We start from the raw sequence: 27,464 nt of genomic DNA on the forward strand, positions 1-27,464 counted from the left end.
GATTATTTTCACATCTAAAGCGAATTCTTTCTGACAGGAGACAAAGTCTTTCCTTTGAAAAATCTTGAAAAGATGTTAATAATTTCAGAGAAAAAATATGAAAAACCTTTCGTAAGGGAAAATAAACTGCTAGTTTAGTGTAAAATGATTTTACTTTAGTATTTCTTGTGCTTTGAATGTTTGTGCTAATGTAACCGCGTGTGAATAAAATGTGATAGTGTTTTTAAATTATTGTTTCATTGTTATTACTGAAGAATGGCGAATGAATTGTTAGATGTCGTTCCTTCACTGGTGGCGCAAGTTTTCCAGAATTTTAAGTGGTAAGTACAAAATGCAAAATGAAATATTTTATTCGATTAGTAAACGAATATTTAATACTATAGATTTTACATATTTTAGTATTTATTTTTTCCACAAAGTTCGTGATTGCTTGTTTATTTTATTTCTCCATTTTACCTGCCATTTTTGGGTGTTTATTTTGCAATTTTGCCAGCCATTTTCGGGCTTATATTTCACCATTAATTTCGGGCTTTAATAATAATCACAGGACTCATATAACACCAGGAAATTGCGACTCTCTCCTTGCTCTGTTTCATGGTAGAGACGAGACATTTAATAGTATACGGTTCTTTGGGTAACACCACACATAAAAGGACTCTTAGAAATAACGTGCAAGAGAACTCATCGCCAGGGCCGGATTTCCCAATAGGAATTGATTAAAAAATCAGGCTAATAAAGCATTCTTTATTAGAGTTTTTTTTATTTATTTGCCCAAATGGCTAAATTGAACAAAACCAAAGTTATTCACCAATCTTTTGTTAATACATTAACGGTATTTTGTTAAGCCCAGAACCAAGTAAATTCCTCAAAAAACTTGCAATGATAAAATTGCATCGTGGAGTGGTGTTTAAGCAATTAACATATAGGCCTGATATAATTTTTTAATAAAGGTTTTTAGGTAAGTAACTTTAACCAGACTAGGGGGCGGAAAAATTATTGGGCCTAGGGGCGCCAAAATGCTAAATCCGGCCCTGCTCATCGGATCGTACTAGGCATTCCTATAATTGGTCGTCCATTCTTCATGTTGTCTGCCATTTTCTTCGTGCTAAACTATTATTTATAAATACGCTCATTGAAATGATTTACGTAACTTTATATTATTGCTAACATAAAATTAACCGCTTCGCTAGGTTAAAGCAAATTTAATAGCATATTCCGTTAGTCAATCACTTTTTACTATTACTGAAGCGCTCTTTGATATCAGTCATTTTCGACCATTTTTATAAAGTTCTCTTCCTTCCCGCCAAGTTCCGGGGCTGAATTTGGATTTATACGGTATCGGAAGTGTCACTGACTCCGAAAACTATGGACTCGACACTAATATCGGTTATTTTCTATCGTCTTTGTATACCTCCCCTTTCCCTCCCTTTAAGCTGCATAGTCAAAGTGAAATGATAAAAAACATTCCAGGTCCGAACCTCATCTGTGTTGATCGAGATCAGTCGGATGGTTCAACAGTTGTTAAGTCACAAACGTAGTCACTTACAGTTTTATTTATTTATGTAAATAGATAGATAGATATAAAATTGTAATCTTTAATATGTATTCCCACTACTAATTGAGCTCAAATTTTGTACACCAACGATAAAGACACAACTTAATCACTAGATTACAAAGCAATAAGAAAACATGAAATATTAATGTATTTTAAAGTATTTTATTACTGTTTTTACAGAGGTTTAAGACGAAACTTTCTTACACAATTTACGAAAGAAACTATTCCATTAACTGCTGAGTATTGTTACTGTGATCAGTTGTCAGAACTATTGTCAGCAGTATTATGTTTCTCCTTACTGTTAGACGAAAGCTTGGACTGAAACACAAAGCAATACATAATGTATTAGATACTATGAAAAATATGTTTGAAGCGAGCCTGAAATGTTACATTGTTTCCACTAGAGTTCTCCTTGAAACTTTTCATTTAAAGCTACATACATTTTTCATATACGACCAGTTAAATATAATAGATGTCATAACTAAGTAACACTATGGCCTATGGAACTCAAAGGTTCAATGCCACGATCACAAAAGCTCTCCACTGACTTCTATCCTTAGCCACATGGATCTAGTTTGTACTTTGTACTCCTATTTCTGAGAGATCCATCTTAACATTATTCTGGCACCTGTGCTTTGGTCTTCCTAATGGTCGTTTTCTGATTGGATTTCCAGTAAAAATTTTGAAAGTGTTCATATTTTCTTCTATTCTGGTTACGTGACCTACCCATCTGTCTCTCCTATACTTCATGACCCTAACAATCTTTTGTAAACGGTATAAATTATGTAGTTCCTCTTTACGAAGTTTCCGCCATTCCTCATTTCCGTTTCTTTTGGCGTCCAAATATTCGTCTCAGGACACTTTTCTGAAATACTTTCAGTCTGCGTTCTTTCCTCAGAGTAAGTGACCATGTTTCGCAACCATACAACACAACAGGCTCGTTTAATATATTTTAAGCTTCAAATTCCTCGACAGAATTCGCGACAACAATAGATTTTGAGCTGAATAATGACACGAATTCCCTGCTTTCAGTCAACATTTTATTTCTTCATGGATACAATTTTGATCTGTTAATATTGATCCTATATGAATGGATTAATGTATTGATTAGTCCATGCAGAAAATGTTTGCATGGAATAATTTAAAACACAGTAATGTAATATATGACATTCATTATTAACAGGATAAGGTCATAAATTATATTAATGTACTTCTAAAGTAAGCCATGCATACATTTTCTGAAATTATTGGACACTGTATTGAGTACTTAATGGACATACCAAAAATGGTAGAACGGGAGCTAGATTAACTTGGTGAGATTTGTCTTTAGATATTCGCCCATAAAGATCTTGGTTTGTTTACCACTCCTATTGTTTCAGCTAAAAAAAATAAAGTCCCTTGTTAGTTTTATGCAGTTCAGACTACTGATGACTCGTTGGTGATAACAGCAGAGAGCTAACTAATCAAATTAGGCCGAGGTTGATTAATTGATAGATCTGAATTTGGTATCTTCATTTTGTCTCTGTTACTCTAATGATTACCATGTTTTACTTCTTTCTTATACAGATACCCAGCATGTTATCACTTGCCTAGTATTTTGTCATGCCACATCTTTTACCTTCTACTAACGGAATTAATTACTTTGTTTCGTATTTGTTGATTATTATTAAATGAGAGGTAATCATAAGAAAATTAAGTGTTGATACATTTCTGACCTATTCCTAGCAGTTGCGACCAATTAACACAGTCAATAGAACAAAACTCGTACCATACATAATAATGAAAACAGTCAACTTCTCGTAATTCGCTTTGTTGCGATTTTACTTTCACTAATTTTTAACTTATATTTCTACTGTCGGTTCCTCATCAACCCTCAATAATATTAAACTCTATCTACAATATTACTAACTATTATCTAACAAAAGGGTTGTCATTTATTTACAATTATCTAATTTTCCAAAAGAATCTACATCATTGCCATAAATACCACAATACAACATTGAATCCTTACAACAAAATATCAACTTCTATTTTAAAGAAGTTTCTTTTTTCATAATTTTAGAGTGAAAAATGTACGACAGTATTAAATTACTACTAACCATAAACGGCTAGAAATTGGCAACGTTGTGTTGCAGAATTGGCCAAAATTATATCTGAACTACAGTGTAAAAAATCATTGTGTTATTTCAACGACATGCCTATGTGTTAACACGATTGTGTTTAAATAATAACACAAACAGGTGGTTAGAACAACTCACTCTCCATTTGGAGTTGTGTCTCAAATGCCGGTAGTTGAAATGACACAACGTTCAATTAACACAAGTGTAGAAACTTCGGTGTTGTTTTCTGCGTGATTGTCAAATATGTTGGGCAACTAATTATAAAGACTTATGTATTGAAGCTACAGACAAAGTAGAAAGACATACTTAAAACAAAACCAGGTATTCACAAACTTTCAAGTGCAAACCACGCGAAGTGTTCCCAATTGTTTTATTTAAAATGTCTGAAGGAATATGCCAACAGCGAGAAACAACACCGTATTACTGTGTCACTTCTACACTGCACTAGAGCTCACCAGTCAACGCCAGGGACTGTGTTTCAAAAATGGCGGAAAATAAATAGAAACATGATTAAGAGGCAAACATACTATAAGGATATAGGTAAGAGTTTCTTATCATGCTTGAACAAGACGTTGGTGAAAGTAGAATTTCGCACCTTCAAGAAATACTTCACAATAAATGATGGGGAGAATGACAAAAAAAAAAAAAAAAAAAAAAAAAAAAAAAATTAAATGAAGTGTTCTGTAGTTTACAATTCTTATTTTAAAACTAGAATCTTCGGTAATCGTAAGCGTACACACCACAAGTTTTTCCAACCCAGAAAAATGGTTACATCAACACCGCACACGGAGTTATTTCAACACCGAAATAGCTGTCGTAGTAACACAGAAGTAGAGTCGAACTAACACCAAAAACGGTGTAATCTGGTGGTCTGACCTTGAATTTTAATACAGGGAGTCTTGAATTAACACCAAAAGGGTATTACATATACGGCTTTGACCTTGAATTATGACACAGATTGTGTGTTGAAATAATGAGAAAATGATGTTGAAATAACACAGGGACTGTGTTATATTGATACTTGACATGGTGTAATATTAGCACAAAATTATTAACACACTACACATTGTGTTACTTTTTGTGTTGGTGCAACACTGCTACAAGTAACACTCAACACTTTTTTCCTATCGACTCTGACATAGTCGACCCTGACCAATCGATATATATATTTAGATAAATAATTCTACAGGCTATGTATCTTGTTACTTGTCTATTCTTATATATATATCGATTTTATGTAAAGGGCTATACTTCAGTTGTATATGTATGTATGCGTGAATGTATGTCTATGCAAGTATGTATATGTATATAAGTACATGTGAGTGTGTGGGAGGGGACACAAATTTTGCTGCATTTCTCTTTGTTGATTGATTTATTTATTTCTTATTTAAAATGGCGGAGTTAAGGCATAACCTTTTCTTCCACTCAACCATTTACATTTTTCTTGTACAATTGGACCTCATAATAGAGTTTTTTTTTTTTTTTTTTTTTTACGACGAGAATAAAAAGGATATACACTTAGGTACGTTAAAGAGCTACCGACATACAAAACAATACAGAAAATAAAACATGAAAAGTGAAAATGAAACTTATTACATATAAAATAAACACTAAAATAAACAAGCGACAATGCTTGAAGACATGTTAAACTATTAACAAATAAAAGGGGGAATTTATTACCTTGATGTAAATACATGCATAGCAAAATAAGATATACATATAATGAAATAAGTACCCTGTTCATTCACTCCCTCAATATGAGTGAGCTAATCATACTTACGATAGTATAGTGGCATTGATAGTTATAATATGTAAATAATACCTCAATATTGCCATGTCACTACCATGTCACGGGAAAGAACGGGGATTTTCATTATTACTACTGGTAAATAGATCAATAATGACACTAGGAATCTAGTCTATCATTTTATTTACAGTAATCTGAATGAATCATAAAGATGAGCTTAGTTGGCCCTCACAACTAAATTAATCATTACATAAAAGCACGACGCGAATGTCGGCACAATATCTTGGACCAACAAGCTCATGAAACATGTACAATTATTTGCAATGAATGCTATAAATTACTCCTGTCCATTATCTTGATCAATAACATGAATTTAAACCATTAAATCAAATAGTTTTGGACATAAGCGTATTTAAAACCTGAATCAATTTCATATGCAAATTCAGATAATAGTACAATGTCAAATTACAAGTCCTGGCACATAGGCCTAAGGTGCTTGAGGAATATGATTCGGATATATGCTACCTCTGGTTGTAATCTTATGCATCTTAAGAAACAAATAAAGAATAATTCCAACTTACATGTTTCCAAGTATAACATCCAACAATGGAATGGAGAGCAGGACAAAGTCTACGTGAGTACTGAGTACGGATAACGCGACTAGTATAGTTTCATCCGAGAATAATCAACTGACCCCTAGTAAATTTTTACTAGTGTTTTTATACACAATTTGTTATTCTCTTCTATCTTCCTGTTTTCTATTTCTGGTCTTTCTTACCCACAAAATTGTTATTTCTCTGTGACGTCAATCAGGAAGTCCTTGCCTATCTCGTCACAGGTCTACTTTTCTATGGTCAGAAATAGTTGTTGTTTTCCCTTTCACTTCACTTTGTTTGTCCAAATAAGAGGATCATTTCCGTGAATCAACTTTCTAGGTATATTTTAAATCAATTGTTTTAATAAACAATAAAGAATTTCATCCTAGTCTCTATTCACGTCACACTATAAAAGGAGAAACAAAGAAATCAATCATGATTATATACAGCATATAAAATACATTCCTATGATTGACTATGTATAGATAAAATGATGCACATACTTAAGTGATTGTGTATAATGTATACGTTCATACACATGTATCAGAAGGGAATAGAAAAGAAAATAAGAAGAAATAGAAAGAGAGAAAAAAAGAAAAAACGAACAACTGCATGATAACGCAAGGAATAGTTTCGTGTGTAACTTTTTTTTTGTTTTTTTTTTTTTTTACTGAGGACCTTCATTAGAAAGATATTATTTAAGCCGACGTTTAAAAATCAACACTGAACCAGAGTTTCTGATGCTTTTGGGGGTGTCATTCCAAACTTTGGTAGCAAATATAGTGTGAAAGATTTGGAAAAGAAATTAGATTTGTGCGTTTGAACGGCGAGTGTTGTGTTTCCTTTAGAACGGGTATTTAGTGGATGAGTATCGCCGAGAAATTTAAATTTAGACGATAGATAAATAGCTTATTTTTACAATTAATTATTTTATATAAAAATGTTAGAGAATGAATGCGGAGGCAGGTATTTAGATTGCGTCATCCTACAGTAGTTGCTGATAACAATGGGAGATGTGGTCGAAGCGCTTTTTATTAAATATGAAGTGAACGCAGGCATTCTGAATGCGCTGTAAACGTTTTGCCAGATCTTCGGTTAAATCAACATATGCTGCATCACAATAATCTAAATGAGAGATTACCAATGATTGAACCAGGGACGCTTTAGTGGGTTCCGGAAGAAGGTTTTTTAAACGCTGAAGAGAATGAAGGGAGCCGTAAGCTTTCTTGCATACTCTATTAATATGGTCTGACCAATTTAAGAATTTATCGATCTGGAGTCCTAGGCTATTGACGCCATCGCTTACAGGAATTGCTATGTTGTTTACAAGAACATTCGGTAGGCTTGTAATATTGATTGTAGAGAGTAGTTTACGAGAACCAAGTATGATATATTTTGATTTGGTTGGGTTTACTTGCAGTCCATTGTTACGTACCCATGTGCAGATACTTTCAATGTCACTGTTTAAGTGATCAATCGCGGTCATTAAATTTAGGGGATTAGTGGTTAAATAGCATTGTATATCATCTGCATATAAGTGATATTTACAATGGGTGATGTGTTCAGGTAAATCGTTGATGTATAAGGAAAACAGAAGAGGTCCTAGGGCGCTACCCTGCGGCACTCCACATGAGACAAGTTTCGTATTGGAGCATGTGTTATTAGTGACAACTTTTTGTTTTCTATTTGATAAATAGGAGCTAAACCAAGATAAAGTTGACTGGGAAAAGTTGTAGAAGGAAGACAGTTTGACAATCAGTATGTCATGGGTCTATAGTTTGGAAAGCTTTGATTATAGTATATTATTGATTATATATAATATAATGATGACTGCGATTGATTATATTACAGTTGTTTCTCTTACCCTTTTCATTTTTTAATAAGTATTGATATTTATTTCAATTATTACAATGCCTATTGTAAAAGGAATAATAGCTCTGTTTTGGGTGAATGATAAATAAATAAATAAATAAATAATGTCGAATCAACACCGAAAATACGAGGGCAAGTCAAGAAAGACTTGGACTGATTTTTTTCCCGGCAGTTCTGTTAACGCTGGAGCTTCATAGTTTGGCATACAAGTAGGGTGGGTCTTGCTGTGCATATATATAAAATGTTGTTAAGGAATCATTGCATGTTTGGTAACCACGACTTTTTATTGCAGGTGATGTTCTGCGCCGCCTCTAGAAGTCGTCTGTAGAAGACATGGAGTCATTAAGAGATGAACAATTTGCAGCTATACGGTTCTGCTATCGCCTGGGGAAAAGTGCAACAGAAACTCTAGGAATGTTGAGAGCAGCCTACAAAGATGACGCTCTGCCACGAAGTGCCGTGTTCTGGTGGTTCAAAGAGTTCAAAGAGGGCCGAATGATAATCACGAAAGCTGGTGGACCAGGTGTATCAGCGTCAGCTGTTACTGAGGTGAACATTAACACGGCAGCAGTCATTGTTAGAGAAGATCGCCGCATCAGTATCGACGATCTGGCAGCCGCACTACGCATATCTCATGGCAGTGCCTTCAAAATTTTGCATGACCACCTCCACATGAGCCGAGTGTGTGTGCGATGGATTCCGCGACTCCTGACATCAGAGCAGAAGGCCGTTCGAGTGGAGACTTGCAGGGAGCTGTTGCAAAGGTTTGAGGATGGTGGAGACGCCTACCGCACCGTGCGACTTTTTTCTATTCCCTGCCCTAAAATCCAGACTGCGTGGACGCCGCTTCTCCGATAATTCCGAGGTTCTGAAGGCATCGGAGGCGGTTTTGAAGGACCTCTCAAAGAATGGCCTGCGACACGTGATTGAGGACTGGAAGACTCGAATGAAAAAGTGCATTCAAATGGGCGGGGACTACTTTGAAAAGGATCATGTGCCTGTTGCTGAGTAATAATAAATTGCCTAGAAAAAAAATCAGTCCAAGTCTTTCTTGACTAGCCCTCGTATTAACACAGATCCGAATTTAACACTCCTCAACACCTGTTATGTGCTAAAAAGTAACACAACCCGTGTGTTAAACGCCAACACCGCGGGATCTGTGTTGAATTAACACTCCATAGCGGTAGTCTTGCTGGAACCACTGCCGTGTGTTAAATTTGAGTTGAATTAACACAATCATTTTTTACTGTGTACTTTCTTATTGGATATGTTTACTAGATCATGTAAAATTTCTACGTTTAGCCAGAAAATGGTCCATTGATAACAAAGTGAAACAAGTGCAACACGTCAAGCGAATAGCATAATTAATCAACAACAAATTATTGAATTATTTAATCAACACTATGCGTATTAAATACGTTTAACACAAACATAGCAATTAAAATAATTTCTACTGAACAACACGATTAACTTTCACTTACCTCTGTATGAATAGCCATAACACCATCAAAACCACTTGTGAGGATCTGAATATATGCTCTACCATCATTCCCTACTTCGACATATTTTCCTGTGCATTGGCCATTTTGTTTGTCTCCGCTAATGACATCGCAGTAAGTGCCAGCTGGCAAGCAAGTCTGTCAAATAAATAATATAAACTTTTATATATTTGAAATGCCTTTATATATGAAGAGAATATTGTAGAAAGAAAATCTTTCACTTTTATATTTTTATTATTTGTTTAGGTTTTACAATTTACTCACAAGTAGGTCCATTGTACCCTTGTAAAACAATGAAAATACTTCATATTTTATATTCATTACAAAATATTATTTATAGTATATATATATATATATATATATATATATATATATATATATATATATATATATATATATATATATACAGGGTGGTGCATTTAAAATTTACCACCCCCTCCATCTTCGAAACGACTACGAATATGAGAAAACGCAAACACATGTCCATCATTATTTTAAAGAGCTTGAATTTTGAGCTATAAAAGGTTCACCCCAGATACCCCTATATAGGGGTACGTAGGGTCAATTTGAAAATTTTAAATAGCAAAGGGAGTCGAGTGATATATCGTTGGAAAGGTCTCGACAAAAAATATTTTGCCGAAAGTTTCAAGTCTCTATGCTGACCCCGTTCTAAATGACGGGGATTCACATTTTGTGTGCATAAAGTCCGTTGCCACCCTGTGTATCTTCAAAACGACTGCGAATATGAGAAAACGGAAAAACACAGTCGTAATTATTTTAAGGGATTGAAATTATGTGCTATAAAAGGTCCACCCCAGAAATCCCAAATAGGGGTACGGGAGTAAACTTGAAGATTTCAAATGGCAAAGGGGGTTGAGTAATTGAACGGGCTCGACAAGTGAACTTTTTGATGTACGTTCTGAACTTGCTAGTTTGCCGAAATCTAAAATGTCGGTGAAATCAAATTTTGGATTGAGGGCCTTTGATTACTTTTAGATATCTATGGGTTGTGAATGTGGTGCTTCTACGTTTTTTTTTAAAAAAATATTTTTAGGTAGGGTGTAAGTATCATAAAAACGTAACACGAGAAAATTATAATTTATTGGGCTAAACTTGGTTTTTGTGCATCTTACTCCAGGTTTTGTAAACGGAGACGCATGTTGTGTTATATTGTATTGTCATTAGATTAAAGTTTTAAGAAATGGTTATTTCAAAAGTAGGAATACAGTGTTGCGAAAATATGGACATCAGAAAGAGGGATCAGTACTACCAGAGTATAGAGAAGTGGTAATCACTACAGATTTTAGACATGTAGGACTACGTAGTTTCGCTGTTTGAAAATTAAACAACCCGCGTACAGAGTCCCAAATTACCTTCCAATTAGTTACATTGGCGTAAATCAATTTTCGCATAAACATCTTAATGTGTCACTTGTTCGTCTGAGATTTGCCTCTAGGCGCACCAGTCGAAGCAGAGATGAATACACCGGTTGAGTGTTCGGACAAGCAAGTTATCCATTTGACAGAGTTGAGTTGAGTTGATTATGAGATTAGCATCCCTTTCAGCAGCGAGGCTACATGAGACGGGACCTACTGATAAACGTGGAATCCGAACCACTTGAGCTCCCGGCGGAAATCAAACCTGGGTCTCCCACGCAAAAAGGCGTGCACCCATTTGACAGAGACATTCCTAAGACCAAGAGAAATTAGGCTCATGTAAGCAATTAAAAGTACAATTGCCTATCCCATTTGCACATTTGGATGTTATTTTGCTTAGCAACTTTTACACTTCTCACATACAATTGTAAGTCATGCGTTACAGTGCTCATAAATTTTAATATTGTAGTTCTGCCTGTCTTCACGCCGAATCCAATCTTCATACAAACGAATGTAATTGGGTGCAGTCTTGCAATCAGTATTGAAATGAAGTAGTGGACGCTGTGTTGTTATAAGACATTTTATGGAGGATAGTTTGATTGAGCTTGTGTGTGTTCGAATTTTGCTGAAGATTTTCTTACGGCACTCATAATGAATCGTATGAAAGGAGCACGTTCTGCTGAAGATCTATTTGAACTTATTTTTGTTTTCGGAGAATGTGGGCGAAATTATTGTGCGACTACTAGGAGATTTAATGAATTGTATCCCGATTTTATAGCGCATAATTTCAATCCATTAAAATAATAAAGAATGTATTTTTTTCGTTTCTCATATTCGGAGTCGTTTCGCAGAAAACGGGGTGTCAACGGATTTTATGGACACGAAATGTGAATCCCCGTCATTTTAGATGAGGTCAACACAGGGACTTCAAACTTTCAGCACAATATTTCTCTTGCCGAGTCCATTTCAAGGATGTATCACTCCGTCCCCTTTGTCATTAAAAATTTTCAAGTTGACCCCACGTACCTCTATATGGAGGTGTCTGGGGGGACCTTTTATAGCTCAAAACTCAAGTCCCTTAAAATAATGATGACTGTGTTTTTGAATTTTATCATATTCACTATCGTTTCGAAGATACACTGAGTGGCAACGGACTTTATGAACACGAAATGTACACACCCGCCATTTAGGATGAGGTCAAGATAGAGACTTGAAACTTTCGGCAAAATATTTTTCTTATCGAATCCTTTCCAATGGTTCGATTCCGTCTTTTCCCTCTTCCCTTTCGGAGATGCACACTATGCACCTTAAACGTGATGTCACCTCCGCTCAGGAACTCCTCATTACTATTGAGAATGTTTTCTACTATGAAGAAAAGGATTTTCTGCGTCAAGGAATATGGATAGGGTTATTTAACTTAGACACAATGCTCTCAATTGTCATTCTTACAAAACTGTATTTATCAGCATCCTTTAATGTATGGACCAATACGAAATCAAACAGATGTTTTTCCGGATTTTCGATTTCATTAAGGCCGACACACATGATGGTTGCTTCTTTTCTCTTAATTCCAAAGTACGCATAATTATGGAATGCTCTCTTCACGACTTAAAATTTTGACACACCCGTAAAATACATTTTCCCAAGAACTCTCAAAACCTGATCCTGCTAAGTTCATAGGTTTCCCAGAACTCTCAGAACTTGGTCCTCCTCAGTTTACCTAATAGTTCAATAACGATCTTATTAAATAAACCATTTGTCTTACCTGCCAATACCAACTGCTTCAATTTTTCGCAAGTTTGCTTCTTTATCTTACCAAGGCAAAAGAATCCTGCCCGACAAAAATCGGTGATATCGGTTGCTGATCTACATCCTGCTAAAATAACACCCTGACTACCCTCATAATGATTTCTTAATTCTCGTAGTAAAGGTTGATACTTTTCATTACACACACATGCATAGCCATGAAATGGTAATTTTCAACTAATCTTGTCCATGTATAGTACACCACTTTAGGGGAAACAACCAGATATATGAATTATATCAAGGAGCTCTCCATCCCATTTAAATAACTGCGTATGTATCATCTGTAATAACGAAATTATATTCTTGTAATGAAATGACAGCATGTCACCCTTCCGGAACTTCATTAGTTAGTTCTCCTAAGTAAAACGCAATTGTAAGTTTGAGCTTATCATTACGTGCTTACACAAATATGATACTGTCCATGTAATCCTGCATTAGTCATGCATCTGTCGTCAATACGTCATGAAGTCAGAGCCTTACCAATGTCTTTTCCATTTCGTTTTTAAAAATTTCAAAATCTCATATTATTATTTTAACTCAACCACTTTCTGTGAAACCTCAGAACACTCATAGATTGTGAAGATTGTAAAATACCTGCCGAAGCTTTCGGCTCAGTTAAAATTTCCACGGATTGTTTTCATTCTCGATGTTTTTGTACATAATGATGAAGTGTTTCCCACAATGATTAGTACGTTATTTCTTTTTGTACTTTTGTACGTTATTTCCTTTTGTAGGTTTCGTAAAGTGAATTGAGGACTATTCTAACAATATTCCTTAAACCTGGATTCGTTCCGATATTGTCATGATTTAGCTGTATGCCTACGTAGTCATAATACTCTTGGATATTTTTCTTTGTCTTCTTTAGTTTGACACGAGGTAGGAAAACCTGAAAATTCCTGCTTCATTTTCACGAAGGAATTTACATAAACTTTCGTCAAACAATCCGAATTATCCTCCTTACGTCCAAACACTTCGGAATCCTATATCTTTTGAACGTAGAGGATTTTGTAAGCGTTTCTACAGAGCGGTAAAAACATATCATCTACGAACAGATAAAAGCATTACAACTAATATTCTATTATCAATACCCATCATGGTGTCAAACTTCCTTTGTATTTGCGTTCGGTACTGCATCATGTTTCAACAGGTTCATCCGTCATCATGCCAACATTATTTTGTATTCCACTAACCCAATCTTATTTTGTATTCCCGTCGGCATTCTGTGATATCCGTCCACCGGTGTGGCGGTCTTCTTTTGTATTTGTGTTCATGTTACAACACCCACCAGTAAGCTCATTATCCTACAACGCCAACTTTCACTTTCACGCAACCGGTTTCCGAAAGCCCGCACATACCTGTATATGTACCAGCATAGCCTATCATTGAAAAGTACATGTACCTCGTAAAACAAGTAATATTTTATATATTACGAATGAATAAAAACATGTCCCGCATGAATGAAGTTAATTCCCTCTCATGTTTAATATGATCACAGCATAGCTTTTCTACATTATGTAAATGAGCTTCGTATCTATGCGAAAGAACAAATAATTACAGTTTAAGTGTCCGAGTAAATTATTCCGAGAGAATAAAAAGATACGATCCATTTAAAAATAATATTGAATTATTAAAAATCGATCTGATAAATAACCTGGGTTCAAGATTAATTTTAATTTTAATATGTTCACACTTTAAGTGTTCATCGAGTAAATTACACGAAAATAAATAATTAACAACAAATTCTTAATACGTTCACACAGTGTTCGTATAAATTATTACGAGACATTAAAAGATATGATCTAATACATAACCTGAATTTCCTATAGAAACGATCCTGATAAAGAAATTACGTGATACAGGTCATTCAACCTTCCAGTAACTACTTCAACCCTCCTAACAATGAACCTTCCAGGAACCAGTCCAACCACACCAGGGTTATAAAAACCAATTAATTAAACAAAAGGACGGCTTCCTTTCATCTAAACACAACAGGGTCATAAATCAAATTTGACAATCGCTATTCACGATCACCGGTATGTCTGTCCCTACTAGCCCTCCTAAAATAATCTCACCCTCTTCACCCACGCCTTCATATTCTGGCTATGAGCCTGTCAACAATAGTAAAACAAATTGCAGAGACAACTTGCTTGAGTCACAATAACTATTTCTTAACGCGTAATACATTCAGGGAAATGTATTTTAAATTCGGATGAAATTGATACAGGGATTCACTGGAATACTCTTAATAGTGACGATGCCAGTTTTAATTTCTGGGGGTGTAAACAGAGAAATAGAAAAGAATTAAGGGCACCAATTTTGGTATACCGTAAGGGGTAGTTTTATATTGCGTGACCAACATTAAAACACAAAACGTCTAGAGGAGCAGGCGTTGTCATGAGGCGCAAGCACTTGCTATTCAATTTCCCCTCTTGTGATGTTACAGATTCTTTATTTTCCATAACTCAGAATATCACAAACTTATTTGGGCCCCGAAACCAGAAGAGCACCGCGAAGAGAACACAGCTATGAAACTTCAACTATGGGAACTTTAAGAGAATATTACAGGATTGAATATACGTACTTCTATCCGACCGAAAGTAAGCTACGTCTCGACTTCAGGAGCCCAGACTAAGTCCCGCTCTGTACCTCATCTTCCAATGAGAAAGTATACGAGATCGTTTAAATAAAATAGTACTTCCGAACTACCAATTTACTATAGAAATAAACCCAAAACTGTAAAGCGAAATTTTGATACTTTGATAGTGCAAGATGATATAGGGTATTATAGGAGATAAATAGTTAATGAGATTACTCTACTTTACCCCTAAAGATGACACTACTGAAAAAATAAATTAAAAAGTAGTACAGTCCTTCAACTGTTTATTGGATAATAGCACAAACATACCTGATAATATTTTACATGCTATAAAATTAGTTTAAGTTTAATCTTACAGTGATTATTCAAAGTCCATAATGAGCCCCACACTATATTAGTTCTGCTGACATCGCGAACGTTTAATACGGCAAATGACACGAATTAAGACTCGTAACGATTAACTATGCCTTTCGAAGCAACATCAACTGCACACACATCACTCATTGTCCAGATGGCGTTGTTCGAAGTGTCCATCATTTGTTTTTTACCAATCTTCCTTGCTGTGTACCTTAGCAGAAAGTTAGGTCTTCTTACACTGGGATTATCGACATAAATGCAAGGGTAAAACTGAGGGGGAACGCGGGGGACGTCGTTCCGCCACTTCTAGAAAATATCTAATGCGTCCTTCCACTTCTTAAAAATACAATGGGGAAAGATAGGCACGGGGGAAGCGTAACGTCATGCATCTCCCTACCTTTTCAGGTCCACTGCATAGGTATCTTATTTTCTTCGTGTTTCAGCGTTTACTGAAGCGATAAAATTGAAATTCTTAACACGTCACTTATTTTTTCCGTAAGTTCTAGAATAGTTTTCTTTTTGTTAATTGCGTCACTTAGCAAAAATGAAAACTTGTTTATGGCACACAACAGTTTCGAATACTTCTAGCTTACATACTAAACACATTTATTACAACACTTCTTACAAATTCAAATCTTTTCATTTTGAGGTGGAGATTTATATACATGCGGCAAAATGAACTTATTACCATTACTATGCAAGTTTGAAGTTTACACTACTTTTACACACACTCACTCACATACACACAATGTTTGACGGCGTGTTTCTTCTCTTAACTTCTTTGTTTAAATCGTTAATTCCATCATTACAAGATGGCAGAGTGAGAGAAAACAGAACACTGTCAAAGTGTCAATATATATAGAGACTTTATAGAAAAACAGTTTAGTTCACTGAATTTACACTTATATGAACAAAATAAATTTCAGTGAAAATCAGATTACTTGCAAGTAAGAGAGAAAAAGATGGAGAATTGTGAAAATGTCGTAGATAGATTGTACTATTAAAAAAATAGAAGAGAAAAAATTAAAATGGTAGATTGGTTTTAAAGTACAAGATATTTTTAATATTTCACTTACAAAAGTAGCAAACTACTACGCATCATACATACTATAATATTAATTGTAAACAGTTGAACCTGCATAATTTACACAGCGCACAGTTCTAATATGAGCGTAAATCTCCTTCCCACTTCTCATTATATCTGTGCAAGCCCCTTTACGGGCACAAGTAAAGGACAGGAGGACTCAAAGGGAGTGAATTGCTAGACAAACATATAGATGTAGTATTTTAACAAATAGGAGGTTGGGGTGAGTTTGTGGCAAACTTCGATAAGTAATAGATTATACCAAATGCAAATATTTTTCTTATACTTCCATATCCGAGTAAGCCTCATTGTGGGTCCACAAGCCTTCGAGGTTGTCAGCTTGCAATAGGTTTTGTCATTCAGATTAACCCGCCATACGTAACTCGTCTACTGGTTGCCTTTCACAAGGGTTTCTATCTTAATGTCCTGGTGGCAATATTTTAAACTAATAGGGCCAAAACGACGCGACGCCTAAATCGTTGACTAGAAAAATAAAGACAAGTTTTTCTTAAAAAAATAAATGAATGAGACTGCTAAATTTACACGAAAATTTGGAATCGAGCAGCGAAAACGACACGTTTGTTACACTTGTGGTTTTCGGGATATCATTGTCGAAAGTATTGGCCACATGCATATAAACTTTTCTTGACCACAAACATATAAAACTCGCATTTTAATATATAGTCTAGCTGAACCTGCGCTTTCTACACAGCGCATCATTCACATATGAGCATGAATCTCCTTCTCATTCCTCATAACATCTGTACATGTCCCTTTACAGACACAAGTGAAAGTCCCCTTGATAAAAATTGGCAATGGGTATTATCATAAAAAGGATATATTTTTTGACAATGTGTTCAATATCTCGCACCGTTTGCAAGGTTTAAGACTACTTCCGATTGGAGTTAGAATTGTCGTAGGTGGGTTAAATTTGGTATCTGTATGTATTGTAATGAATATCTACAAAGGGGTATCATAAAGGAGAGACTTTATCGATTATTTTTTGAATATCTCGCACCGTTTGCGAGATATGATTCTATTTCCGGTTTTGGAGCTACAATAATTGTAGTAGGGACGTGAAATTTGGTATAGGCCTATGTACGTATCTTGAAAAGAATCGGCAAGAGGAGTGATAAAGGAGAGATATTTTCAATTATTTTTTCAATATCTGGCACCGTTTCCTAGATTCGATCCTACTCCCGGTTTTTATTGATTAATTGATTATCGTTTACCGCTCGTTTGCAGTAGAGATGCTATATGAGGTGTGCACGTACACTTTAAATTGTAATCTGAACTATTCTTTCTGTATGCTCCCTCTGGGAATCGAAAAAGTACCCTTTAAACCAAAGTCGTGCACGCTAGCCCATAGACCAGCGGGGAAGGCTTTACAGTTTTGGAGTTAGAATTGTTGTAGGTAGGTGAAATATGATACATGTATGTAATTTGATAAAAACAAAACGGGAAATAGACATCATAAAGGGGAGATTTTTGATTACTTTTCGATATGTCTCAATGTTTGAAAGACATGATCCTACTTCCGATTTTAAATTTAGAATTGTCGTAGGAAATGAAATGAGGTATATATGTATTTAGCTTGAAAAAAACCGACAAGGGGTATTATAGAGGGGATTTTTTTAAATTATTTTTCCAATATCTCGCACTGTTTACGAGATATGATCCTATTATCGGTTGTAGTTGGAACTGTCGAGGAAAAATGAAATCTTTGAGTTTTACGTCCCACATTTACGCCGAGTAGGCTAAAGAAGACGGTGATTATGAGAAATGAAAGAAATGATGGAATTAAGAAATATGGATGAAACAGGAGAACTCATGAAAACTCACACACAAGGTGTTTGTCCACTACAAAGTCCAATGGCGCGGGCTGAGATCGAACCAGGGACCCCCACACACCAGAGGAGAACGGTCTACCACTGAGCCACCGCAGCCCCAATTGTCGAGTAAGATGCAATTGTCGAAAGGATTGCCAACAAATATATAAAACTAGGATTTTAATATTAGACTAGCTGAACCTGCTTGTATCATTACAGTTGGGGTAATGAAATTTTTGTTTAGTGGGGCCAAATATTTTTTGAACGTACTGTATACTGTAGATTTTTCAATATATGTATATTCTTCGGTCCATGTAGTATATTCATTTGTTTCTTATTCAAACCAAAATTAATGTGGAAACTTTGAATAACATAGCAAGAATTATATTTTGGGGAATGATATCTTTATTTATACATTATTTTAATGTAAACCTTGTATATGGGCATTACAAATGGACGAGTATTCAAATTATACACTTTAATACTATACGAAAACATAGGCCCGCAATTGGATAGAAATTCTTTAAAATTATCCACCAATCTGATATTTGGCAGAATAATTTAGATCCCCTTCGTCCTTCTGAGATGTCCGTATCCTCCCACAAATCCGGTTTCATCCAGTTTTTTTTTATTATTTTCTATTCGCTTTATATTTTCCGCCGCCAAAACTCTTTGTTCTGATTGGGACAATTTCCGAAGCTCTAGTATTAAGGTGCGCTTCTTGTCACTTTGCTAACTGGAAGGCATCGAGCAACAACCTGCTAGTCTCGCTTCTGAAATATTTAGTAGTTTGGAATAGAAAAGCAGTAAGATCAAGTAAAATTAGTCTTTTTAAGAAATGAACCATCCAAGAAGCCTTTGGGAGTCTCACAGTGTTGAAATTTTTATTCTAGACAGTCCGGAAACCGTAAAATAGGAATTTAAGTCAGGAACGCCATGTTGGTGTATATCGATGGTGATGGATACAAGATTTACAGTGTAGTGTATTAATTCTTAGTTGCAAGTGATTTTCAAATGAAGTTTCAGTGACCTAAATATTAAAAATATCCTTCCTACCCCTCCAAATTTGCGTAGGGTACGATAGGCCAGTCCACTTATAGTTCTGTATCTGTAGTATACGTGATTTTTTTCTATTAGCAACATGGTGGTAGGTGTAGCTTCCGTTGTAGGTAAATTGAATTCCACAATGTACGTGTAAGTTAGACCTAGAACTCTCACTTACTCCTGAGTTGATCACGGCGTCCAACACATTATTGGCCGAATAAAGGGTCAAAAAACGGTTATTTTCCTTTCAGGAAAGGGACCCTTACTATTAGTACTTTCAATATGTCGTTTCTAGAGGATTGAAAGAAATTGGAAAACCATGATTAGTAGAAAGGCCATTTGGGTCTGATTATTCCTTCCTTTATCATAGTGCATAGAGACGGTTTAGGATGGTACTTTCAGTAATTTGTTTGATTTATGTGCAGTTGAACTGGGTGATAAGATGATTTAATATGTGTAGCATGTATGTGTGTGTAAATTTTAGTATGTTGAACGTAGTGATGTGTAAGTGAAAATGTTATTTATTTCTTTATGGACAGTGTATTGCTTAATTAGTCATCTCTTGTAGTCAATCTAAACGCATAAACCAATTCGCATCTCAAAGTCATAGTAACACTGTACCGTAATCAGTCCCTAGATTAGTCATAGTTATCGATGACAAAGTACAAATTTCATTTACTAGTGCAAAATTAGTTTGCGTACTATTAATGCCATCTCGTGCTGAGTTCTGAATTATCCGCCACTAGGTTTTTGTTACTCTGATACTTAGTAAACTGGCAAACACGAAAATTACCCTTCTTTTGCAATTAATGATGAGTAAATATTTGTTCTGGCCCATATGAATAGGTATTTAGATAATTTACATTGCAATTAACTTTCCTGAGAAGCACAGTCATTTATACAGTCCAGTAATCAAATTATTAATAATAGTCAATTTTGCTTTTCCCCTTAACTTGAAGTATGTCTATATGGCATTATTTTTGTGGTCAGGCTACAGTTTTAAATTCTCTCTTTCCGTTGCTTTCTCTGAACGATCTCATTGTTGACATTTGCTGATATATAATTGAATGTAGTTAAGAATATTGAGTTTTCATCGCGTATAAAATAATCCGAAGCCGTAAAGTGAAATATACTATGATTTGTTTTGAAAGAATCTGATATCAGTCCACACAAGCTCACGCGTGTTCATGAACGTATTAGAATAATGTGTTGATTTTAGTTATATAACAAGACTGCTGTGAACAGACTTGGGCGTAATGATAGAGTATAGGATGTCTGAAAAATAAATCGACGTTATAGAAATGAATAGATATGTAAGTGAGTAATGTGTATGATAGAGGGTATGAAGAAATAATAGGACACCAGTGTATATATGTGCCCGGTTGTGAATTTTACTACGACATATGGATTGTGTTTACATAATTATAAATAGTACATTTAGTACATTAAGTACATTTAGTACATTAATCATTACGCCAGGATATTTGTGTGAGCATAGTGTGTTACGTAAAAATGATGATTGGTATTTTCATTTGTGGCTTGACATTTAATAGTAAACATACAGGCCATCAAATCAACAGGCCTGACAATACGAATAATGGTCATATATCAAAGGATTCCAGACATTTTTCACTTAATCACAGAACAGAATAACCGTTTGCAGAATAGACAACATTTAACAAATACGCGTTTAGTTTACATTTGCGATACTACTCTCCAAATTTTTTCACGTCAACTGATTAAGCTAAGTTCACTACTATTTGCAGAGGTGACGCTGTGAATAGGATCGATTAATATAGAAAATTTCTTACAGTGGAATTTCGTTATCTGTACCAAGATGTCGATCCTCCCCCTCCAAATATTTTCATTTTCCTTACTTTTAAATTAGGTAGCAATTGAAATTAAATGACACCTCAAGGTTGGAGCCCTTGCGGATGTGGAAACTCCTAGTAAGATTTTGCACATAACTTACTAGTACAACATTTATTATATTTAAATTTTTTAATTTTGGTAAATCCTAGTTAGAATACTTTATCCACTTTATTCTAGTTTCCATACTATACTCGGAACTCTTCTCAGTTTCTGAGGGATCGGAAAAATTCTTTTCAGAAATTCTAAATTAGGGACCACACTGACACTTCCGGCTGGATCGGTCGTAATCTGAGTGAATTGGTACCGGAAACGGTTAATAATCAATCATTCCACAGGGCTTATTCCTTGTGCGATGGTTGACTACAAGACACTCAGAGGCCCCGTTGGGTCAGGCATTTTAGTAGGCCATCTTTTTCGGCATATGAAAGTATATTTGGCTGTGAATTTCATATGTCTAAATTCGACCACTTATCTTTGTAGTTTTAGTGTCCTAGTTTATTCCCTTAGCGCCGTTTTTTCTTTTTCTTTTCTCTTCTCAATCTATCTTTCTATTTTCTTCTTCAAGATTTTTCTTATTTTCACCTCCCCCTGTTTTGAACTTGACGCATATCGTCAATTCAACATATGTCATTTGAACTTGATTTACTAATTGTGATGTCGCGATACACTATTCGTAGAGTTATTCATTGATGTGGGAGGTTAAGGGAACGTTTCTCAATCATATTTCGACGGACTGCGATAGTGAGCGATGGTTCAGTAGACGATAAAATGTTATTCTTTTTATTATCCGTTCAGAATTCTGCGTTAGAATATCAGTTATTTTCTATTTTTGCTTCCATTGGTAACCATAAAAGTCAATGTTGTTATAGTTGTTCTAGTGTTAAATTAGTGTTAACCTTTTAGAACCATATAGTTAAACAGAAGTTGTTCAGTCTACATTTGGCCAATTTCGACTTGTCTAAAAATTTAGAAGAATCCAGGGCGCCAGGTGTGTAAGTGCTCGATGTGTTTCCCTTGGTTCCTAACAATAGCCCTCATGCTTGTAGACCGCATAATCTGCTCTTGAAAATAATGCGAATTTATTTTCCAGTTCTTCGCCACCCTACAAATATTCAGTTTACCTCGGTAACAGTGGCCAATAACGACCATGAATCCTTTTGGAAAGTATTTTTACAGACACGGACCCATCTTCTGAAGTTCTTTGCTCCTTTCTCTCGGTACATGATGGCTTTCGGTTTGCTACAGTCGGAAAAGTTCATCGAACGTTACGATGTACATCCACTTTTGTTTTGCCAAATGCAGTTCGTACAGCTTCCGGGCGTTACACTTTCGTTCCTTTTGGTGGGCATGCGTGAGAAGATGGCCGCGAGCTTTCATGACTTTTTCCAGATTGAGTTGATGGTGTAAAGTCCGGCTCAGTCCCCAAAGACACGTCAGGACGATTAGCCATACACCTTTTTGTTGGCGGATTTTCTTGCATTGCCATTTTGCGATGATTCCTCTGCATGGTGGGGGTGACCTTGGTGCATTCCCGCTTCCTAGGCAACTTCGTTCGTGATCCAAATGGTGGAGCTTCATTGCCCTTGTACTTTTCAATATCATTTTTATTCCACTTAAACTGATGTTCTAACCATTCTTTTTGCACTGTTTTCTAATGACAGAAACAGAAAAGTGGGCGTCATGAAGAGCCGCAACGTAGCCTTCCCAAAAGTTTGGGTGGCATTTGGGTCAGAGAGCGGAAACCCACACACTTGCAAGCCAATTTAACACAACACTCACAACAATGATCCTGTTTTGTGTGCTATTTTCGTCCGCGCGGAAAAACAAGTCCGTTCCCAGGAAGCCACTGCACAACACACTGTAGGATGCCACGAGCCAGATCGGGTGAGTCCATTCTGCTCGGGATGGGAAGGAACGAAATCGGCCAAGCGTAGGCTGAACAACCTCTGTACATATTTCTGTGTTTACGTCCCTGCCATGCGAATTAAATGTCTAAACTAACTAATTCCATGGCCTACGGAACCCGGAGGTTCAACGCCGCATTCACAAAAGCTCTCCACTGACTTCTACCCTTAGCTAACTGCATCCAGTTTCTACTTTGTATTCCAATCTCTGCGAGATCCATCTTAATATTGTCCTCCCATCTGCGCCTAGGTCTTCCTAATGGTCTTTTTCCGATTGGTCTTCCAGTCAAGACTTTGAAAGCGTTTCTACTTTCTTCCATTCTAGCTAAATGACCCGCCCACCTAAGCCTCCTAGACTTGACGACCCTAACAATGTTGGGTAAACCGTATAAATTATGTAGTTCCTCGTTATGAAGTTTCCGCCATTCCCCATTCTCGTTCCTCTTGGGTCCGAATATTCTTCTCAGGATCCTGTTCTCAAATACTTTCAGTCTATGTTCTTCCCTCAGAGTAAGCGACCAAGTTTCACAACCATACAGAACAACAGACATGATTATCGTTGTATATATTTTAAGCTTCAAATTGCTCGACAGAATCCGCAACGACGAGAGATTTTGAACCGAATAGTAACACGAATTCCGTGCTTTTAGTTGACATTTAATTTCTTCGTGAATATGAATTTCTTCTGTTAATATTGATCCTAGATATTTGAAACTATCCACTTTATCAAAAGTATTATTTAATATTTTAACGCATCTATAATTTGCTGTATTACGGTCCCGACGCACTTCCATGAATTTAGTTTTAAATGTCTACCAGTCTTAATAAAATGCTTGGGAATACTAATCTTATTATTATGTGCAGTCAGTTAGTTATATGTAAATGTGCGATATATTCGGATTCTCTCTTAGGTGAAGTGTTGCAACCTAGAAAATTTAATTTGTCGGGGTTATTGATTTGAAAGTTTAAATGATTATTGAATATATGTATATTAAGATCTAAATATGTGTGGAATGGAGAATTGAATAAATATGTGTAAAGGGTCTTGGTACCTACCCCGAACGGTTCTTGGTTGCTATAGTTCCGAGATATCCGATAAATGTAAAATGTGAATGTTAGTAGAGTAGTAGGGGTCCCCGTTGGCGCGAATGACTCATCCTCACTCTCTTTTATGACCAGGATTTTTGAAATTCGTTCCCTTTTACGGCTAAGATGAATGCTTTGGTACCTCGATTCTGATTGGCTGAGAGAGGTCACGTGACGTTAGGCCCCGCCCACGCGGGAAATTCAAACTTTCCAGGTCACGTGGTATGACGTCATGAGTCACCTGCGGGGAAAATCCCTCACCCGGGATTTTTAATGTTCGTTTCCTTTTACGGGTAAGATGTGTGTTTCTGATTGGTTGATAGCTGTCACGTGATTTTAGACCCTACGATATTTGAAATTCGTTCCCTTTTACGGGTAAGATGAGTGTTTATGATTGGCTGATAGAGGTCACGTGATCTTAGACCATGCGATATTTGAAATTCGTTCCCTTTTTTATGGGTAAGATGAATCCTTTGGTACCACGATGATAGAGGTCACGTGATCTTAAGCCCTGTGACTTTTGAAATTCGTTTCCTTTTTTACGAGTAAGATGAGTGCTTTGGTACCTCGATTCTGATTGGCCGACAGAGGTCACATGATCTTAGACCCACCACACACCCCATGAGTGAAATATAGAGCGATATGTCGGTGATCACCCTAGACCTGTATTTTAGAATTTTGTTCCCTTTTTATGGTTATCCTTAAAGTTCCCATGAAGGGTTCAACCTCCTCCTTAAATAACCCTTTTTGGTATCATGATATTGTACTGAAGTTTACATTAAATATTATCGTTCTCTTTGACAGATAAGATGATTACCAGCTTTCTTACCTTGATGGAGATCATGTCCTTGAATTAGTTGCCTATGTCTCTGGAAGTAACAATGGTGAAAGAGGGGTGTCGCTTGTGTCGCTTAACTATTAAACACATATATAATTAGTTCTCTATAATATATATATAGTTGATAATATATTACATATATACTTTCAAGTGAAAATTTCGCTCCTTCCCGGTCTAATCCGGGGAAAAAAGAATAAAAAAAAAATCCTAACGGTTTCCTTGAATAGAGCTACACAAGTAACAGGAAAAATATAGAGACTATTCAATAACTTGTGAATCAATCTTTGTTTTTGCGAAAATTAAACATAAAAAAATATAATTATCTTGGTTTTAATTCTTTAATGAGTTCCCTTAAATTCTTTACAATTTTTGTACAATTTTTATACAATATTTATATTCTTGTTCATATCAAATTATATTCTTCGACCTACTATCTTTTAGGCCGTCAGTTCATTTAGCCGAGCGGCCAATATCCATTCCGGAAGAGGACTCATTCGATCCCCGACCGAAGCAAACCTAGTATTATATTTGTCGCCAGCTTACTCGACTAGACGACTGTTAAAAAATGGGACCTAGTAGAAGACTCACTCGATCTTTTACAGGTTAAAAAAGAAATTACTCTTTCAGCTTTAATTCAGCTGTTCCTACTTAAAATTTCTTAAATAATAGAAAAAATCCGCAGCTATTCATCACTCAGATAGCTGGGTTAAAAAAATCAGAAATGTCCCCTCATTTAAGAGACAATCAAAAATGTTTATCTAAATGCCCCCTCATTCAAGAGACAATTAAAAAATTAAAACTCTAAATGCCTCCTCATTCCAAAGGCAATAACAACTCAGTGAATGCCCCCTCATTCAAGAGACAATCACAATATTCTAAAAAAAAAATCCGCAGCCGACATCATTCAGGCGACTGGGTACTAAAAAGCAAAAAAAAGAACAGCGCCTCCTCATTCCGAAAGTGGTTCCAAAAAAAAAAACCTTTATCTGGTTCGTCGTATAACGACCGCCATCACCTATTAAAAAAAATAGCTAAATTTTATCTCTATCAAACCCTCTTCCAGGCTCACTTATCCCGAAAGAAGAGTTATCATTATTAACTTAAAATGAACAGTCTCTATCATTTAAGAGAGCTGCCCAAATAAAATTAAGCAAAATATTTTAAAAATACTACATCAAAAAATAAAAGGTAGACTCCCTTATAATAGGAATCTAACTAAAAATCCTTAATTCATCCTATCTAAAAATATCTTAATTTCCTAAGATTTAAAAAGAAATGATAGGGTATATCTCAGAGCCGACTACTCATTGTGTAAGTCCGGTTGAGTGGTAGAAAACTTCATCCCTGCGTCCCTTCACTATTGGAGGCGCAGAGGGGTAAGGATCTCTGGGAGATGTGAAGAAGTTAGTGGTTGAGAAGAGAGTGCCTCCCCCACACAACATGGACCGTATTTATACGATCAGCCTCCCAGCTCACCAAGCATCCATATGTTTATAAAAAAAAATCTTTTCCCACGGCTACTTCTTCTAAGGAGAACAGTAACTAAAGTGCAAAATACTGTATGTGAAAAATCTTAAAAAACAATTAAAAAAATTCATGACAATTAATATAATCAATATACTATAATTATTTATGTAAATTATACAAAAATTAATGTGTAGATTTTTAAATCAACACACGCTTGTAGATTTCTTATAACACATTGTTGTGAGTTTAAGCGATTTATTGCTCAGTAAGCGCTTCATTAATGGAAACAGTGTTGCCAGATTTTTCTTACCGAAACTGCTCCGATTCTTTTCGAAACGGTTCCGCAGAGTACAAGAAATTTTAAACTAAAAAATTTTTCGAACTAAAAAAATTTCAAAACTAAAAAAACTTAAACAAAAATTTTCGAACTAAAAAATTTTGAAACAAAAAAGTTTCAAACAAAAAATTTTCGAACCCAAAAAAAATTTTCGAACTAAAAAAATTGAAACAAAATTTTGTCGAACTAAAACATTTTTAAACTAAAAACTTTCGAACTAAATTTTCAAATCAAAATTTTTCGAACTAAAAATTTTAAAAAAATTTCGAACCAATTTTAAAAACAAGTTTCGAACTAAAGATGTAAACCACATTTGAAAATTTTCAAATTAAAAATTTTTCGAACTAAATTAAAAATCAAATTTTGGACACTAAAAAATTCTTTAATTATTTTTTCGAACAAAATCGTGTAAACCAAATCTTGAATATATTTTTCACCTTAAATTTTCAAGATTACCATGATTTGAAAACAAGTGTTCA

At 35.5% G+C, this 27,464-nt stretch overlaps 1 pseudogene; it reads right to left on the minus strand.

Annotated features, from left to right (window-relative positions):
- Positions 1 to 1,810: 1,810 nt before the first annotated feature.
- LOC145676599 (alpha-amylase-related protein-like) overlaps positions 1,811 to 27,464 on the minus strand; it is a 116,161-nt pseudogene continuing 90,507 nt past the window's right edge.

Source organism: Thermobia domestica, unplaced genomic scaffold, assembly GCF_964235325.1.
Source record: "Thermobia domestica unplaced genomic scaffold, izTheDome1.hap1.1 HAP1_SCAFFOLD_238, whole genome shotgun sequence".
In the NCBI taxonomy this organism is placed as follows: Eukaryota; Metazoa; Arthropoda; class Insecta; order Zygentoma; family Lepismatidae; genus Thermobia; species Thermobia domestica.